The sequence below is a fragment of the Spermophilus citellus genome (assembly GCF_964194105.1).
Source record: "Spermophilus citellus genome assembly, chromosome: 1".
In the NCBI taxonomy this organism is placed as follows: domain Eukaryota; kingdom Metazoa; phylum Chordata; class Mammalia; order Rodentia; family Sciuridae; genus Spermophilus; species Spermophilus citellus.
The window spans coordinates 280746803-280766897 of NC_138182.1; the positions used below are offsets into that span (position 1 = coordinate 280746803).

Here is a 20095-nt window from a genome sequence, read left to right on the forward strand (position 1 = left end):
TTTCCAATTATAAACTTCTCATCCGAGGAGTGTTTAATCAGCAAGGCCCAAACATCTCGCAAAAGTGCAACAGGGAATTTCTGCCCCAGAATTGAAAGAGATGACTTTGGTCTAGATGGAGCTTCTCTGCCTAAGCTCAGCGTGGCTATTTGGTGATCTCTTGATCTGCTTCCCTGGTCCAGCACAAGCGTTCATTTCCCTGGTTTAACCCCTCTGAAAGCGGCCTGAACTAGGTGGGAGCCTCACCCCCAAACTGCTCTTTCAAGAACCCTCAGCGACTCTCCCAGTCTTCGTTAAGGAGTTTCTTGCTCAGCACGCAAGAGGATGTCACAGAGGAACAAAATCTCCAACTCCGAGTCCGAGAGGACCGACGGCTCCCGCCCACCCTCTGCACCGATCCCACTACGGGACACTCACGTACCTGTAGCCTAGACGGGTAGGGCGGACGCGCCACGTCTCGGGTCTCGGCCCGCGCAGCCTCCGGCCCTTTATACTGCCCACCCCCCAATGTAGCCACGTCGGAGGGACGGGACAGGGGGCGGGGAGCCACGGAAGGTCTCCGCGAGGCCGGTGAAGGAGTCCTTGAAAAGTCAACTCTCGAGAGAACTTACCCTTGGGAGGCAGGAGTGAACTCCTGGGGTGCAGGGGGCACCCTCGGCGCTAAGGGGTCCCAAACCGGGAAGGGGCGGGCCCGGGGGAGGGGCCCGGGGAGGTCAGGCGCGGGGTGGGGCGCTCGGGTTTCACTCCCGAGGGGAGGAGAAGGAGGAGGTGCGGCGCGGGGGCGGGGCGGGGGCGGGGCGAAGCGGCCCCGCGCTCCCGGCCCGCGCTCCCCGCCCGCGCACCCTGCGCGGCTCTACTCGCCGGGAAGGCGGCGCCGGCGGCGGCTGCTCTCGCTGCGCCTGCTCCCGCGCGCTGCCCTCCCGCCGCGGGTGGGCTCCGCAGCCTCCGGCTGCCCGCGGTCCCTGCCCCGCGGTGGCCACAGCCTTCCACTTATTCTGCGCGGGGGCGCCCGGGCCAGTGCAGCCGGTCTCGGGGTGCTCCCTTCTCCCACTCGCAGCTACCCCGTGGAGCTGGCTCGGGCACCCCACTTTGCCCCCTCGTTCGTTGCCTGAGCTGGGCGCGAACTTGCCCATCCGCAGGTCGACCCTGCGCCCAAGAACTCTGTGCTCCTTGAGGTCGAGCGGGTCCCCAGCCTGGAGCACAACGATTAGGGGGCGACTTTGGGGAAGTGGCAGAGAGCAGTGGCTGCCTCCACTTCTCTCTCACGGTGCTGAAGAGGAGCCTCTCCGGGCCCCAGGGCGCTGGATGACTGGCACGAGGAGCGCGCCCCGCACCTGGTGAGCGAGCTCCCTGCCCGATCCCCGCGTGGCGGTGGACTGAGCCTGTAGCCGGGACCCAGGGACAGCAGCGTTTGGCTAGTGGGTGGTGTAGATCTCGGATAGGGTCGATCTCTAGGCACCTGGGCGGGGACAGCCTGGTAGCTGCGCGTACTGGAATAGGACCACCATCAGTGCGGGGGAGCCCACAGTTGAGCTAGTGCACGGGCTCGAAGTTTGTGTTCTCGCCTTTGCAGAGGTCTGAGAGTGTGGAGGTAAGGAGTGGGAATGTCGTGGTGGGCTAATCGGCTGTGGGCGAGACTGGACCGCTGTCTGACACCTCCGAAAGGTGCGCAGTGGAGATCTGTGTGCAACCAGCGAGCGGCCAGTATTGCTTTGTCGGGTACCGGGGGCCGGCGGTCGCGGCTTCTCCATCGGGGAGCTGCCACCTCGCAGCAGCCCTGCCGGCTAGTGCACCGTCTCCTGATCTCGTTTACAGGGGCTTTGCGGCGCGCGCGCGAACCGGGAGGCAGTGGGACTTGGGCGCAATTCTGCCAAGCTCTTTGGTTAATGAGGGCGACTAAGGCGGAGATGCAGACGCCTGGGGAAGCGCCTGCCAGTGGGCTGCAACTAGGCGAGCCCCTTATCTGTTGATATCTCTCCGCTGCTCCGCGGATTTAACATTCTCTGGCTCCTTGCCCCGGAGGGAAATGTTCCTTCTAAGATTTGCAGAGGACTGGGACGGAGAAGTGATTCCCCAGTATCACAGCCTGTGGCGCTCAGTGCTGGGCCTAGCGAGATCAAATCCCGATTCCCGGGGCTTTGGCGGGAAGCTTGTTTCACCTCCTAGTGCCCTGGTCGCTTTGTACCTGGATGCGGCTGCCCAGAGTTGGGATTTAACTTTGCTGCTCCTGCGGCGTCCCGGAAAACCCCGGCAGGGGGCGCTGAGAGCGAGCGCTCAGAGAGGAGGAGAAGATGGATGGTACAGGCAGTTGCTCTGTCCTGGGTGAGTGGGTGGGAGGTTCAGGCAGCGATCAGCAGAACCAGGCAGCTCTTGCTGTAATTTCGTGGCGGAGGCAGAGGCTGGAAGGAACTGGTCTTCTGTCCACAGACAGCTTTCTGCCTTGTTAAAAATGACAGGCGAACATGGACACAAGTCTTGTAACTAGAAAGGTCTCTTGCAGAGACAGATGTTTTCATGCAAACTCTTGCCTGCACATTCGTCTTTCTCCTTGTGACTACTGTATTTATCCAGAAAAAAATAAAAAAGAAATTGAAGGTATTTAGTGTTACGTTTAATACTGACATAAAGTTCTACTCCGTACAAGTACATTAAACACCAGGAGTTGCAAACAATTGTTGCAGCTCATTTTTAAGAAAAACGATTGTGTGTCACAGCTTACCCAGAAGAGCTCTGTCATAACGGTGGAGTTTGAGAACAGCAGATGCGTTATTAATTACAGTCTTTCATGAGGAGATGCAGAAAGACAAAACCAGGCTTTAATGAAAAGATTTTTCAATACTTAATTAGGATTAATTAATCCTATTTTCATTATTTAAGAGAGGGTGAGGTTTATCATAATTTCTTTTGTTTGCAAACTTCAGCGAAAGCAGATAATACTCTAAGGGTGTAAAACTGAAGTAACATATCAGGGACTGAGTTTACTCCCAAAGAAACAAAGATTCACCCAGATTTCTTGCTTCATATTGGTTTACATGGAAAAACAGTCCTAAATGCAATTGGCCACTTGAGTTTGTTTCTTGTAAAAACTTTTGAGATAGTAGTTCATCCCCTGTGCTGCTCATGAACACACTGTATATTCGTGGGACTCTGGCATTGCTGAACTGGTACCTAGTTTACATGTTTTTTTTTTTTTTTGTTTTGTTTTGTTTTTGTTTTTTAAGCCAACTGGTACTTTTCTTAATAGGAAGTAGATGGGTGATGCTAATCATTTTATGCCTTTTATAAATTGTACTAGCTTACTTAGTATTTTAATGACAAACAGCTGCAAGATCCTTGCTGTGAGCAGTCTTTGGTCTCCTGGGTGGGAAAGCTTGTCTCTGTCCAAAGGAAGTTTTTGAGATGTTCAGAATTTGGTAAAAATAAATCTGTGTTCTTTACTGCTGTTTTCAAATGATTTCTTCACCATGTCTGAGACGAAGGAAATGGAGACCCAGTGCAGAGACTATTAAAACTTAATGATGATGAGACTAAAGTAAATGTAAGCACATTCTTGCAAGTTTTTGCATATGTTTTAGAGGGTTGCTGGGCCATCTGAAGCCTGTTCATTGATCTATAAGAAATTTGGCTTTAGAGTCTCTTTTAGTGTCTTTCTGACAAAAGATAAGACCAGTGAACCTTCCTCTCTCTTGTGTGTTAGTTGCTCAAAATAGATGCCCAGTCTTTGGGGACTGTCGGCCATTCCTGATGTCGGGAGAACTGCCTATCTGAACCATTGCATGGTTTTAATTAACGTGGGGACTGTTTATAAGGATTCCGAATGTCCTTGTTTTTCTTCTCATGAAGTCATTGAAATTGAGGCTTTGCCTCTGATGCACATACAGGAAGGTGGAGGAGGGGAGAGTAGAACTTTGATAAATATCCAGCCAAAGATAAAAAGGCATTCTGTTAGGTAAATAAGTGATCAAGAAGTCCAGACTTCACAAAAGTCAGAAACTAATCCCAAGAAAGAGGTTTTGACTCCAAGTCACATGGTGTGTGAGGTAGACTGAGTTAATTATTTTGTAATAAATTCCAGCCAAGTATTTTTGTAGTAGCATAGGCACAACTATTTGAGAAAAGCATTCCTACATCCTGCATTAAATCCTTTATAATTCTTCTTTCTAAAATTATACCAATTTTTTAAAATTTTAAAATGTTTTTGAAATTGTTGCTATAGTTACCCAGATAAATTGCTTAGGATATAATTATAGTACCAAGGTGTCAAGTTTTAATGTTTAGTGTTCAATAATGTTAAAAATGTAAATTACAGTGTCTAACAAATTGAGTTACAATAAAGTGCAAAGTGTCTAAAGGGGACCTTTCATCCTACCTGCATCTGTTTGCAGATTCATATTGTGAAAGTTAACTGTTTTCTGGACTCCTCAAATGAGTGCTTTAAGTTGTGTATGCTGTCTTCTCTTGTTGACAAAATAGACATTTACACATATGCTCCCAGTAAAGTTTCTAAATTAAGATGAAGAAGTCTGGTTGAAAATTCCTGGTTTTTATCACTCTGCTGCCCTGCAGAAATGATCTGTCATAGCTAGGGGGCAATCTGCTGTTTCGGATTCTTGCAGATTGGTAGCATCATGGAGATATATTCAACAGGTGAGAACTAGCTCTTTGGGAAGCAGTTTCATGAAGCAGCTGGTAGTATGTTTGGGAAATGTCATCACTTATTTCTTTGAATTTTTCAGATACTGGCTACCTAGAAATGCAAAATTAATTTTAGATCATGAAAAAAAGAAGAAAAAAAATTAAAGTAAGCTAGAATATACGTAAACTTTTCACTTTTAATAACTCAGAATTTACACTAAACAGATGAAAGCAAGTGGACAACTTTTTCCAAGAGAAGTCACTACTGTAACATATGGGTATTAATACAGTCAATCTTTGCCATTAGCGATATCCCAGAACTTAGGAAACCTGGCTCTCCGTTTCACAGGGTTTTTTAAAGCCAGGCACCCTCAACGACAAGTCAGGTGTCACCAGGAGCAGGGTATTAGAAAGTGAGCTCAAAAAGGCCAGAGCGTTTTCCTGAAGGAGTCACGGTCATCATCTTTTTTTTTTTTTTTTTTGTCCAAGAGTACTGTTTGTTTGACAAGAGCAAACCCACTTTCCTAAGATCTAAACATATTTCCATAGTACTTATTATGCATTTGGAAAGAGTACAGTCACTGCATTTTTACTCTTTTCCTCCACGTGTACTAGAATTGTCTTCCTGATTAGCACTGAAAGGAACATTATGAAAGAATACGTTTCTTTTATGTTTGGCTGTGAACCCACTGATCTTTTATCTTCCCGTCTTTCATTCATTATTTGTCACTGTATTCCTTGTGAAATTGGCCGACCTAGAGTTCATGCAGAATGATGAGGACAAACACACTGGAACAATCTTATTTTATTTTGCAATTTTATGTATGTTTGAGAGTAAATCCCATTACTGCAATAGGTAATTCAATTACAGATATGTATGATAAATAACCCGTGGAGTGATGCTATCACAAACCTACTCTATTGGAGAAGTAATACTGTATTTGCTGAGATGTGAGATAAATAGAATACAGACAAGTGACAATCAGGGCCCAAGGACAACTTGCTCATGGGAATTCGAGTCTCTTGCAGTCAGTGCGTAGGTTTCCGGTGTTTTCAGTGATATGTGATGTACCCAAGGAGAGAAAACCGAAAATAATCATAATAATTCTAAGCAGTTTCCTGTGATTTGTCTGCAAAATCATAAAATGGATAGTGCTTCGCTAAAACTTCAGTCCTTCTGAGTTACTGGCTGGCGCCCAGTACAACTCTGCACAAAGGAACTTCCCTTTCTGTAGAACAAAACCCCAAACAAACAAAAGCCCATATGGAGCTGTGGTAGAGGGCTGTTTGCAGTCACAGGGATGCAGCTCCCCAGACTTGCTGTGTGGGTAGACCATGTTGGAGACCAGAGACATTTGTGGGCCTCCTGCAACCACTTGGATTTTAGAAACACAACTGGTTTCTGAGATTACTCTTATAGGACCAAGATTTAAATTTGCTGTAAAACTTTACTGATTGTGAAGCTGAGAGTGTTGTTTGTAACTGGTAACATGATGAAACCAAACAAAACCCAAATTGTTCTGGATGCTAACCCTCTCTCCAACGGATAGTGTAATCAACATTATTCAGGCCTGTTGACATATAAGTACAAACTAAATGAGGATTTGATTTTAAGATGTCGTCTCAATCCTTGTCTGTTCTAGCTGTATTTGGCTTTACAATAGAAGGATGAATAGAAGAATTGCCCAAAATCCATGGTTTAATGGAGACTTTCCCTTGTTGGATAGACAGTGGAGGAGGCCTTCGTCTTGAATTAGAGGCCACAGGCAGGAGAGTGGTACTGAAGGGACGGACGGTGCTTACTGTGCTGGAGAGGTGTTGTCAGTGACAGACAGATGTATGGCAGCTGGAAATGGGTGGTGTGGGTGGGAAAAAGTGACAGTGAATGACATCATCCTCCCTGTGTGACTCATAGAGTCTGGTGGAAGCTCTGGGGGTCCTGCACAGAGTGGCTGGACCATTCAGATGGACTCTGAGGTGGCCAAGAGACAGGGTGTGTCGGAGTTTCACCTGCACATTGGTTTGTGACTGGGAGAACCTGCCCTTCAAGTGGGTGGCAAGTGGAGTTGGAGATGGGGAATGGGGGAGGACTTCTGTGCCAGTGGCCAGGTGTTTGGTCAACAAGGCAGGGCCTTGGGAAGGATAATACAGAGCACGAGACTAGAGATTTTGAAGTGGAGAGCTGGTTGAGGGAAGGAGGCAAGGTCTGGGAATTAGGACTTAGAGAGGAACTCGGCGAGCAAGCCTGGCTGCCTGCGCCACGTGGGCCACGCTGGTCTCATTTCTGCTGCTGATGCTCAGCATGGCCCTCAGGCTTGGGACCCACAGAGGGATGGAAGGGCTTGTGGGATGGGGGTAAGGACGTGCACCTGGGACTGGGAGATGTGACCATGGCTGGGTGACCACTTAACTGTGGCCACTGTCCCTTTGTCCTTCCACCTCCTTCTAGCTGCCTGTTCTTGGTACAGATCCTCCTGCTGAAATGGGAGGCTCTAGGTCTGTCTGAGGCCTTTGCTCCAGGGCCCCCTCTTCAGAAAGAAGTCTCCAAATAGCACCACCTAAGCTAGCATCTCCCCTTCTCTCATCCCTTATTCTGCACTTTTCTGTATCATTGCATGTTGTTCCGCCCCACACATGGTGTTTATTTCTTAAAGCCTTTCCCCAGCAGAGAAGGTTAGCTTAGGAGACAGTTGAGACACAGCCATGAGCTGTGTCTTGGGGCCTAGGACAGTGCCTGGCACACACAAGGCCTCACTGGCTGAGTGAAGGCTTGGCTGAATGCCCTTCTGTAATGCTTATGTAGCACCAGCTGCAACAGAAGGTCCTTGGTACAGGACTATGGCTTACACAGACTTCTGCTAACCATGGATGATAAGCACTATTTATATTCTTCATATGAAGAAAAATATTTCAAATATCTCCAAATTGAGTTATTAGCATAGTCTTGAAATACAAATGTGTTTGAAAGCTAGGGGTAGGAAGACTGTGCCCTTTACTTATTCTAATACCGGGCTAATTGCACAATAAGTAGTTGCCTTTTAAATGCATCCATGACCTTGCTTGACTTGGAAATCAGCATAAAAATACTTTATGTGTACTAAAACATTTGAAAATTGAAATTCAGGGATGTTGTTTACTTATTAAAACTGTTCCTCGCCTACCCACAGAAATTCCAAGAGAACAAATTGTTTCTTTGTTACATATTTTCACACATTACAGATTTGAGATATTCTAGAATATTTGAGAAATGTGGCAGGGTTTTTATTCTTTTTCTGAGACCAAGACAGTAAGCCTTGTCATTAGTTGGATGTGTAGATCCAATGAGTTCAGATGTGAACGGATAAACATAATGTGGTGCATACATACAAAAAGCTGCTACTCAGCAGAAAAACAAGCAAACTCTTGATATATATGGTAAGATGTGTGAACCTTAAAATATCATGGTAGGCGAAAGAAGCCAGCCAGAAAAGACCACCTATAACAGCTCCCTTTGTAGAAATGTCCAGAAAAGGCAAACCTAAGATGGAAAGCGAACAAGTGTTTGCTTAGGGCTAGCGGCGGGAACTGGAAGAGATACAGATGGACAGGCAGGATCTATTAGGGACGATGGAAATGTCTAAAATTAGATTGTGGAAATGGTAGCATGACTTTGTCAATTTACTGAAAAGCACTGAATTGTACACTTATGAGGGTACATTTTATGGTGTGTTACACCTCAATGGAGCTGGTTAAAAAAAAAAAAAGACAACCTGGACCGAATCTCTAAAGTTGGAATAAGTTAAACCTCCAGTGGCCCAAACACAAATCCTGCTGCACTTTCTGGGAATTCTGTTCTGTGTTTCCATTACAGAGCAGAGTGCCCGGGGCCACTGGTCCCAAGATGAGCGGGAGCACGTCTCTGATGCAGTGCCCCAGGATTGTGACCTCTGTCATGGATACAAGCAAACTCAGGTTGTTGGCAATGAGACCACAGAACCACGTTAAGTCAATCAAACTAATCAGCCGCCCTGGCCATTGGAAGTCGGGTAGACCAGACTCCCCCCCATGGCTCGTCTTTCCTGAGGCTGATGATGTTTTATAGACATAGCTCAGGGGGACGTGGGACAACCGCAGTCTCCTTGTGTCAATGGAGGCGAAAGGCCAGGAGTCCCCAGGTGTAGCTCGGCTCACTTGATGAGGCCATGTCCTTGGTGGGGCCAGTTCACAGTGGCTCCCCTGTGCTCCCAGAGGCTTTCCGGGCAGGGCCTTCGGTTCAGCAGGTGAGGAAGGAAACTTCTGACCCAGTGCAGAGTGCTGGCCTTTAAATGCCCCACCTGAGTGTGAAAGGTGAGTGTGCTTCTTGTCCTCTTAGAGGGTGTTACAGAGTCACTTCTAGCCCTTTCTGTTCTGCTTGTCACGTTTTGCATTCCAGCGCGAAGCCTGGGAGCAGGCTGTGGGTCGAGAGTCTGGGTGGGTCTGCCTCTTGCCCGCTCTGCGCTGTCTCTGGGTGCCAGTGTCTTGTTTATTGCGACTTCCATCTGCTGAGTGCCGGAGAAGCCTCTCTGCCTCCTGCCACTGAGCTTCTCAGCTCTCTCGTGGGCACCTTGCTGTCCCCACACCAGTTGGCTTCCACATGGTGACTTTCTGGGGGCGTGTTTACTTTGGCACAGGCAGTCTGTGCTCCAGAAACGCCCCGCGTGGCTTTCAGGCTGGCTGGACTTCAGAGTTCAGATACATCTCCTCACTAGGAAGAGATTATTTTTATCCTGCCCTGGGATGATGCAGGGAGTGTTTTCACAAGCCTCATTTCTTCAGTCCTTGTAGGGAGAAATGGAGATGGAGGGAGTTTTAAATCCGAACGCAGGAGTCTTATTGACTTCTTACCCATGTCAATTCTGACTGGCTCATTCTGAATTTGTCTCTTCTTGGACAAGCAGCCCAGCCTGGAAGCACATTAAGAGTGATGTTTATGAAGTGACCGTGTTTCTCTGTCACTGGTTCTAAATTATCGCTCCCCGGTGTGAGTGCTAAGGGGTTATTTATGAGATCGCATGTGTTTCCTCCTGCTCATCTGAGGCAACTGGGGTGGGGGCATTTGCATCTTTGACTCCACTTTGAATGATTTCAGTTGGTCAGTAAGATACCGTACTTCTTTTCTGGTTTGGGTTTATTTTCTTTCATTTCCAATGAGCTAATGTTCTCCAGATTTCAAAGTTAACTAGCGATGCTTTCCCGTAAACAGATGGGCTGGTTCTGTGATTAGAGTCATTTCCATGTTACCCGGACAGATGTTTAGTTTTGAAAAAGAGTGAGAAAATGGTGCAGTTTTTCTCGTTCTAAACTCTCCTCTAGGCAGTGGTTGAACTGATCTGGTCTGGATAGCTGAATGGTGGCTAAAGTCACAGGTGACATTCTGGGCAGGATTAGAGGAGGACAACATGGTCCCAAGTGGATAAGGTGCAGCAGACATTGCTGTTGATGACTTTTACTTTTTTCTAGCCATTTAATTTTCTGATAAACATTGTAGTGTTTGAGTGCTGGAGGTTTTGATTTTAGACACTCTAAGATGTACAGGACTGTAGCTTCATTCTGGTGGCCCATGGGGAAGGACCTTGGACGTCTGTTTGCTTCATAGCCTTGGAAGATGTGTTCAGCCCCCACATTGGTGGGCACTCCCTTTTCTCCTGTCTTTGTCCTGAAGTTTACAATTGGAGTATATTTACCAACGTGTCAGTGAAAGAAAACACTTTAAAAGTTAGAGCCAAGAGTTAAAGGCAGACATTTTATTTATTTATTTTCATTAAATATTCCCAGGCTATCAATATAAAATAAAAATCATGTTTTACAGAGTAAGGGGTCCAGTGCCCAGAGGTCAATCTTTGTCCACATCAAGGAGAGCAGATGTCGAGTTGGAGAGGAGAATTCTAGATTGATGTTCCTCATCCTTTTTAGCAGGGCTATTTCCAAATACATTTCCATGATTTCCCCCTCTATCGGGGTTCTTTTTTTTTTTTTTTTGCCTCCTTTTCAACACCCTCCTCTGGGGGTTTCTCTGCTAATCCTGAAGTACTTTTAACTATTTTCTCCCTTTACCAGAAAGGTTTGCACCAAGCTGTCCTCCCTGCCTCCACCAGGTAAAGGGGCATTTCCAGGTTCTGCGCCTGTGTCTGACCCTGTCTGGCGTCGGCAGTGTCTGGCCCCTTAGCTGCGGGGTCCCAAGCTGCTGTTGATTGACAGGAAGCCAGGTTGGCACGTTCTTTTGCTGGTGGTCTTGTTCCTGGTGTTGGCTTTGTGTTGGCTTAGAGAGGCCGGGTCTCATCTGGTTCGGTTGTAAGCCTGGCAGGAATGCGATTCTGTTCAGTCTCATCCTGACACAAGTGTCATCCTGGCTGGTGGCCCTGAGCTGAGAGGAGAAGGTGTCTGCTCCTGGGGGCAGCCCTCTCTTTGCTGTGGGGCAGTGCACGCTCCCTCCATTCTCAAGTCTAGCTTTCAGGTGGGGGAGTCTGAGCCCCAGGGCTCTCCTCCTCTCTAATCACTCTCAGTTCCTTTGCTCAAACCTCAAAGGTGATGCTGGGCAGGTAAGAAGACCTGAGTTCACAGTATTTCCAGGTCTTCCTATCCACCCTGTATTTTCTTCCAGTGCACCCTTTCTGGTGGTGCTTTCTACACTTAACATTGTTGCCCTGAGTGCATGTTGCGTAATGGCCGTTGAGGCGTGTGGGGGGAGTTCAGGTGGGGGTCTGAGAGGAGGGCCCTGAATGGGCTGGGCAAGTCCAGGCAGCGTGTGTTGGCGGTTGCAGCTTTCCAAGCCAACTCCGAAGTCAGGCCTGGAGCCAAATTTACTTTCCGTCTGCCAGCAGTGATGGAATTCCTAGGTCCCATCACCAGCTTGTGCAAAGAAATCATTCAGGAAACTGCAAGCTGGCAAGCAAGAATCACAAAGATTCATTCACTTGAAAGCTTACGCCTGCAAATGTTATTTAACTTTGAGCAATTTCTCCAGGCCCACCTGCTGAGTTCCCATCTCCTGGAGGCTTATTTTGGTACAGAGGAAAGCCTGCTGAGTGCTCATAGAGGGGATCTTGCGAGGATACATCTGAGAGGTGGGAGCAGCAGAAGGCCTCTCAATGGTCCATACCTCACTTATTCCTGATCCAAGAATCTGCAGAAAAGTCACTTTTCAGCACTCCACAGAGTAAATGTGTGTTAGTCCATTTTCCACTACTGTGCTCAAATACGTGAGGCTGGGTAACTTTATAGAGTAGGCATGGCACTGTTACGGGCTGACGGTGGTGGAACCTCATGGCAGAAGCATCATAATGGCAGCAGGGAGAGAAAGTGATCTCATGGTATAACAGGAAACCAGATCCAGTAGCAACCTTGTAGTAGGGTCCACCCCTTAGAGGTCCCACACCTCAGTGCCCCCACCCTGAGGACAAAGCTTTCAACACACGAATCCTGGGGCACAAACCATATCCAAAACATAGTGAAATAGAAATGCTTGACTTCCGTGTCTGAAGCGACGAACTGATGAGTCAGGACAACAGCCACGGTTTACTCTGGTCCTGCACCCTGCCAAGGAAAACACCTGGAAGATATCAGTGTCTCTGTAGAGGGATTGTTTATAAAGTTGTGCTCAAGGAAATTCATGTTCTGAACTTGGTCCGTGACAGGAGGGAAAACCACCTTGTCCAACGTGAGGAGGAGAGTACAAACAGTGGACTACCCCAGGTTGGGATGGGGAGGTGGGACGTCTTCCCGTGTTCACAGAGTGTTTAAAGGGATTGCTTTCTCATATGTAGAAATTGTAACAGAAACTCACTCCAAATTTGAATGCCGTGGGCTTATTTGGTTTGTCAGTTTTGGCTGGTGAAGGGAAGTAGGAGAGGCTTTGGGATGCATTTGGGAAAGAGAAGTCCCACCCAGCTTTCCTCTCTGACCCGAGCGACCCGTGGTGATCTTCCAGGAAACCTCAGTTTGTCTCCTAGTGCCTGGTTTCTTGGTTCTTTTCTTCTGGAATATCGTCATGACCTCTGACCAGAGGGCATTGGTCAGAGAAATTCTGCAAGGTGCAGCTCTAGTCTCTAGTCTCATGGTTCTGCAGAGGGCCACACACCCGCTGAGTGGTTGGTTTAGGGTGACAGAGGCAGGGGAGTTAGGGAAGCCCCACTGAGCTCCGAGAATGCTGACTCCATTTGGTCTTGTCTTGTTTTGCTCTAAATAAAGACCACGCTGGCTTTCCCTGTCTTCCTCCTGCTTCTGAGACAGAGACCATTTTTGCAAAAGTGACCCTTCTCATCGTCGGTGATGTCGTGATCTATTGGAGAGCCACAAAATGTTACCGCCCTTTTTGGCACGGGGACCGGAACTCGGGCAGCTTGCTTCTCAGAGTGAGCTCCCTTGTGCTCCATCCATAAAGGGACGTTACAAGTTCACCCTCAATCTGTAATCAGGAGTCCCTTTAATTGGTGGTGGTAACACATGCACTTTAAAACGGTTTTGGTTTTGCTGTTAAGCATCTTTCAATGGCCTTTTCATTTTTTTTTTGTTTTGTTTTGTTTTTTAATTAAAAGTATACAGTCCCTGAAGAATTGGCTTTCAGGCCCAAACTTCCTGCCTGGAGGGGGTTGGAGATGGCCCTAAGTAGGAAGAATGAGGGTCTGGATTGGAGGCCTGGCAGAATCATCATTAAGAGGGCCTGGACAAAGGAGGCAATTACTGGATTGCTTGTGGTGGGGACTCACGTGGGAGGCCCTTGGGCTGAGTGGACTCTGTGGAGTCTTCTTTAATTGCACTTTTGAATGAACAGACTCGGCTACTGGGTTTAATTAAGGCTGAGGGGCTAAACTTATAAAAACAAATCAAAAGCACATTAGGGGAGTCTGCCTCCTTGATGGTTCCTGGGATTGCTGCCTGTATCTCTTTTCCTCCTCAGGTAGACCTACCATTGGGTGGACGTGGACTTCTGACAGCCCTTAGCCCTGGTAATTGCAGTGTGACCCAGCTATGTTACAGTTTATGCCAAATATTTTAAAAACCCAGGGTGGAGGTGCCAACAATGCCAACTAAATCCATCTTTTGTGTCTTTGTGATCCAAGGGAAGAAAAAAAAACTGTAGATGTATTTATATAGAAGAGTTAGGCATGCTTTTAAGAACTAATGAAAAGCTGAAGGAATTTGCATATAGAGGTAAGTAGAGGCATACAGGAAGCTTGTAAAATGTACATGTTTGAAGTGGCGTGCTCTTCTGAGCAATAAACATTAGCTGTTCCTCCTCCCCATTAACTTTCTAATGATTAATGGAATTTATTTAATTAAATGCTCTATATTTCAGTGGTTGGAGGCCCAAGAGGCATTCTAAAATAGAATAAAAATGTAAATAGAATATACCTAAAATAAATAAATAAAAATATTCTAAAATCAGTTATTTAATGTTAAATGTTTCAGATGGCTCTTTCGTACCTAAAACATCCAAATATGACCTGCATATAATTAGAGAAGAAACGTTAATGATCATTGTACTAATAATCTTCTACTGTTTAACCTTTAGTTCTAAACTGATAACCTCAAAAATGCCATACCAAACAGTTCCCCTTTCCTGAATTCCAGAGGAGTAAGCTGGTTTTGCAATTAGAGGCCCCAGTAAGTTGAAATGTTCTGAGGGGCAGATGGGCTATTTTTAGCAGATTCAAATATATCCTGTGGTGGATGATTTCCAATGATCCAAAATTAGTAATGGTATCTTGGACACCACGGTGTCAAGGACTCCGACGAATTGGTGTGTTCTGCATCTTTGAATTGTCAACCTTAATCCAGCGCAGGCATTGATGGCTTTGGACAAACAATACATCATTCTCTGGAGAAAACAAAGTTGACCTCTAATTGTGAACAAAGAGATCAGAAGCTCTGGAATCAGGAGCTGGATAGAGTGGGCGCTGCATAAAATTGGGAGTGTTTTCAGGCTGTTCGATGACAGTCTCTTGGGGGTAAGGACCGTTAAGGACCTAACAGGGACGTTTTATTGGGTTGATCAGGAGCATACTGGGGAACAGCTGAGATTTGTTTTCTTCTTCTTTTTTCTTTACATGAAAGAAAGGTCAAAGGAAGAGGGTGGTGACCCCCAGGGCAGCCAGAGTTGTTGGTCTCAGCAGTCTTCCATCTGTAGGAGTTGGAAGGGGTGCAGTTACCCATTGAAAGGCTCTGAGTACACCTGTTGCCTGCAACTGTCCCAGACACAAGTGACCCTTCTCTTTGAAAGCTTACCTTTACCTTCCCTGTATCTAGAGAAACACCACATTGTCAGACACACAGCGTACATTCGTCCTCTGCTGTGGACATTGATTCCTGTTTCTCTTTAAGGGTTTTTTGTTGGCTTGTAAAATGATGCCTACTTTACAAAGAGGGGCTAATTTTAATAGCTTGATTCTGACAAACCCTTTCTGTTGCCTTATTTTAAAATCGGCGTGGCAGAGCGGGTAGGTTTGAGTCACAGGATGGGAATTGCATTAGATTGGATTATTGCATCTAATTTGTCGAGTGATGGCTGCCTCCTAGTTGCTATAACCAGTCCACAGAACCCCCAAATCCCAGAATTCCAGGTCTTCTCTTTGATTTCAGACAGGGCCTTTACTAAGCCTTCCCTGGGAGATGGTGATCCATTGTGTTCTTAAAGGGGGGCTTACATTAGGGTCCTGACGTCACTTGGACCACTTGTCTGCTTTACTCTAGTCTGGCTTCAGTGAACACACTGGGGTGCACCATCGCCTTTGGTCTGCCAGGAAATGGCACCTGGACGAGACGTTCACTGTGTGTCACACCCCACGCCAGGCTCCGGGAACACAGTGTGCAAGGACAGAGATGCTGTTTGCTCCCCGAGTGTGGTTTCCCAGGCAGGTGAACCTTGTCCTGGCCTGGATGCTAGTTCTCTCCAGTGTTCTTTGAGAATCTACTGATGTTCCAGGTGCCCAGTGTCGACCTCAGGGCAGGGTCACAGTGGTAGGAGGAGAGACGGAAGACTGGGTGTGGGAACTCAGAAAGGAGGATGGACACCACCTTCCCTGTGCCCCTGCTTGGTGGTTGGGGGGGAACTTCCTCACCTCCTAGGGCTGAAGGAAGCAGCAGGGGCACAGAGGGGCCTCAACTGACAGGAACACGGGGCTCCCGGTAGGACCCTCATGATCAGGGTTGCTGAAATATCCTTTGGATTCTGCAGCGTGTGACTGTCAGAGCTCATGTGGCCAGGACAAGGCACCTGCAGATGCAGTTCTGTATCAGCAGAGAAGACCTGTAGGTCAGCAGAGGCATCAGGGTTTCTAAATAGCCTTTCATTACTCACAGGCTTGCTTTTCAGTGTCACAGAGCAGTTTTGGGTCTGAGCCTCTTGGTGACATGGCTCTGAGGTCCTTGGTCAGAGCACTGGGTCTCCCTCAGCCCTAAATGTGCAGCAGGCTTCTTGGGGTTCTTCAGGGACAAAACTCGCTAATTGCTTTCTCTGCAGGACCTTCTTTTCAGTGCCTAATACCCCTTGCAGGCCGGGAGGGAAGGGTAAGCTGACCTTTCCAGAAATGGAAGAGCCTCAGGATTTGAAAAGAAAAACTGGAGCCTAGCAGAGTTAGATAACCAAGCTGCTTACAACTCCTTTCTGCTCAGGGCCCCTGCTGAGCTGCACACACCATTTCCTGGCCCATTTGCTTGGAGTTGGGGTTTATTGGGACACTCCTCTTCCAAGCCTTTTCAGTGTGTCGTCAAGGTCCCCTGGTTAGACCCTGCTCTGGGGGAGCAGCACTGGTATCTTTTCTCGGTCCTCCCCGCGTGTGCCTCTTGAGCGCTGCTTGCCAGCCCAGGCAGGATGTATAGTGTCAGACTGCTGAGGGCCACTTCAGTGCTTGGCCTAGCAGGCAGAGGCAATTCTCACTCCATAGGTGACTGTGGGCCACAAGAATTGCTAACATCCATTCTTTTTTTCTTAAATATTTTTTTAGTTGTCAATGAGGCCCTTCATCTATTTATTCATTCATATGCGGTGCTCAGAATCGAACCCAGTGCCTCACACATGCTAGGCAAATGCTCTACCACTGAGCTACAATCCCAGCCCTAACATCCATTCTTTTAATTTTTTTTCTTTCTGTTTTGTACTTTTATATAAACCTGAAAGAGAAGCACTTGTTTGGGGATAAATTTTGGCAAATGCTTTAAACATAAAGAGCAGAATATTTTAAAAGAGATTGATGTAAATTATGGATATGATTTCTTTGGGATGTTTAATTTGGATGCATACATTTATGTTGTAATTATGCATCAAATTATATACACTTTTGAAAGACTCTGCATGTGAATTTGGTATATTAGTCTAAATGGGAACATTGGAGTTCTCCTATGGTCACCAGTAGCCACGTGTGAACATGGTTATTTTTCTGTTTAGTTGACACATGGTCAGACCCTTCATGCAGTAACCCTAGTAAAGCAATGATTGCTGGCTTTGCTCCTGATACACCTCTCTGGAATGGTCAGATTCAGGAGGGCTAGGGAAGGCAGAGATCATGAGCAGTGAGGGGGATCAGGCCTAAATGCCTTGTCCTGACAAAGGCTCTGCAGGTGTCTGTTTGGCTTCTCAGCCATCCCCCAGCTTTGCTCTCTTCAGAGCCGGACACTGGCTACTTAACCTTGTTAGACAATAGTTGTTGCATCCATCTGAATAGAACTCTTTTTGGATGTTGGGTAGTTAGCTTTCAGGTAACTATTTAGAAAGCTACTCTCTTAGTCCATTTTCTATTGCTGCAACAAAACACCCATGGCTGGGTAATGTATAGAGGAGAGGGGCTTCCTCTGGCTCATAGTTTGAGAGCTCAAGTCTGAGAGCACTGTGTTCTTTCCTACTTCTGCTGAGGGCCTGTGGTTATTCAACTCTAGGTGGTCAGAGGAAGAGAGAAAGAGGGGCCAGAGGGGCTAGATTCCTTTTAACAATCTCTCAGGGAACTTTGTTAGTCTTAAAGGCCCTACCATCTCTCAAGGCCGTTACATTGGTAATTAAAATTAAACATGAGTTTGGGTGGGGGCAGGCCCTGTCTAGAGGGTAGCACTGAGTTTCAGATGATGTAGAAGAGAACAAAACAGGAGGGATCTGTGTATTTAAGTAGCAGAAAGAAAACTTAGTAATAGCATAGGTTTCCATAATTCCCCTTCCCCAGCTTCGTGCTAAAGAAGTTTAAACCGAGTAGGTGAATTCTATTGATGAAGCAAAGCTCATAGTCATTTTCAAATACACTCATGGAGTTTTACAGGGACAGTAATACTAGGGGAGGGCAGTATTTGAAAACATAAGTTTATAAAAATCCTGGCCCCAGTCCAGTAGCTATCTTAGGGCCTTTGGCAGAGGCCTATAGGCCAGTTTCTGAAGTATTCCTGGCATAAAAGGGTCTCCACTTTTTATTTTAATTGAAATTTATTAATAGTAATTTCTATTCAGTGGCATGAGATAAAGGCCACAGTGCAGCTCCCAGTGGGTGACCGGACAGGATTAGGGCATGCCTGTAGTCTCCCCGGGTGGCCAAGTGGGATCCTGACCTCTTGGTGGGTGCTGACAAGCCTGGCAGCCAGGAAGCAGGCGGTGGGGACTTTGCTCCAGGAATGCAGGGCGGAAATGGCGTGAGGCAGCAAAGGTGGGCAGCTCTTCACACCAACGCCTGGCCACTGTCCATGGAGGAGCACATGGCCACTGGCAGGTGGTGGTTCTGAGACCCCAATGAAGCTGACAGCTGGTTGTGCTTTTGAAACTGGAACGATGACTTGTAGTAATAACCAGAACCATCTGGATAGTGCTACAACCAGGCTCAGAGCTCTGTGGATCCTCCGCAAGTACCGAGTCCTGCAGATACATCACCATATCCTAAGGACTCTCGGCCTCTGAGGCCTGCCAGACTCTGGGAACCAGGTCCTGAAATCTCCCGTAAACTCCTGGTTCCTCTGTGATTGTTTTCCTATCTGGGAATGTAGGCAAACCATGGCGTTCTGTTATTTTCAGCTTAGGGTATTCTTATTTGTTTACTCTTCTCCAGAGAAAATAATTGAACCAATAGACTCATATGTTTCAGAGATCATTGCAATGCAGCACATCATCCCGTAGCTTTATGGCTGAACAGCACACTTTGTTACCGTGTCCAAGGGCCCTCGAGTGGCCTGGGCTCAGCTGGGCAGTTCCATGAAGTTGCAGTTGTGTGGTGGATGGAGCTGAGCCCCAGGGGTCTCTCAGCTGGATGCATGAGATGGCTTCACCTTCACATCTGGAGCTGAAGGGTCCCCCCACGTGGCCCCTCTCCTCTCATACAAAGGCATGGGTTTCAAGAGAAATGGAAAGTTTACAGGTCGTTTAAAGGCTGTGTCCAGAACTGGCACTGGGCTGCTTTCCATGGTGCTCTGTTGGTTAAAGCATTTCCAGGGCTATCCCGGATTCACGATGCTCGCTGATGGGGAGTGCAGGCATCCTGCAGAGCAGGTGGGAGGGAGCTTGCGTGAGGCCATCTGTGGAGAGGACCATCTGCCACAGCACTCCTCAGGCTTGGTGTAGGGGAAGGGACAATGTAAACGGGTGATCCTCTGCTTCAGTAGCTCATTCTCTCTGTGTCCACGAGGACAGTGTCTGGAAGCTGACAGGTGGCACTTAGGCAGAGACAACATGCAAATGTCAAACATGACAAATGTAGAGCGGCCACCCTCTCCACTCGGAGGGATTTTCTTCTTCCATGAAGGTGGGTTGTAGGATTCCTTTAAATGTCCATTATAGTGAGTGTAGTGGTTATGGGAGTGGATTGGGATCTGCATTACTGGGACTGGTAGCTCAGTCCTGCAGCTTCCAAGGTCTGAGAACCCAAGGAAGCTACTCAGTCTCCCCTTGCTTTGCGTTCCTCAGTGCTGAGTGATTCTGGCAATACTTACCCTGTGAGCATTAGGCACATTAATACGTGTTACCATGTTGGTCTCTTCTACACTGCACGGCTGCAATGGTAGAAGGTACTACAAATGGAGATTATCCTTACACACCAAGGTATGCTTTCATTTCTCTCTCTACTCAGAAATCCTTTGCATGATGCAGTTGGGTCCCATCCTCTGTTTACACCCCTTGCACAGGAGGACCCACACAGACAGAGGTGAAGGAAGGGGAGGGAAAGCAGGGTTGGAATGGCTGTTCTACTTTGCATAAGAGCAAACGTCCCTTGATGTTGGGAAGAAGGGCAGGTTGTGCTTTCTTATCTGTCTGTGCTGGGTGTCTTCTGCTGGTTCTGTCAGATCCCCTGGAGGCTTCCCCGGTTCTGGACCTCATCAAAGGCTTGCTGGCCCTTGACTTCTGGTCCACTTCCTCCTGTGGGAGCTGTAGAGAGGCTGGGAGGTAGGAGGGGCTGTGCCTGGAGGGATCTCCAAGGACTGCTGCGTGTTCCCTCCCAAGGCCTCAGCACCCTCAGGACCTGTAAATGCTCCCTCCTGCTCC

The 20095-nt window shown here is 47.4% G+C and overlaps 1 protein-coding gene across 4 annotated transcripts in view; it reads left to right on the forward strand.

The window, feature by feature from the left end:
- The first annotated feature begins 875 nt into the window (after positions 1–875).
- SEMA5A (semaphorin 5A) overlaps positions 876–20095 on the forward strand; it is a 492204-nt gene continuing 472984 nt past the window's right edge. For 3 of the 4 annotated variants that reach the window (XR_014021130.1, XM_081286868.1, XM_081286870.1), the window contains exon 1: positions 876–1337. The gene's annotated coding sequence lies outside the window, so the exon portion shown is untranslated. The other variant, XM_081286869.1, reaches the window with a different exon arrangement.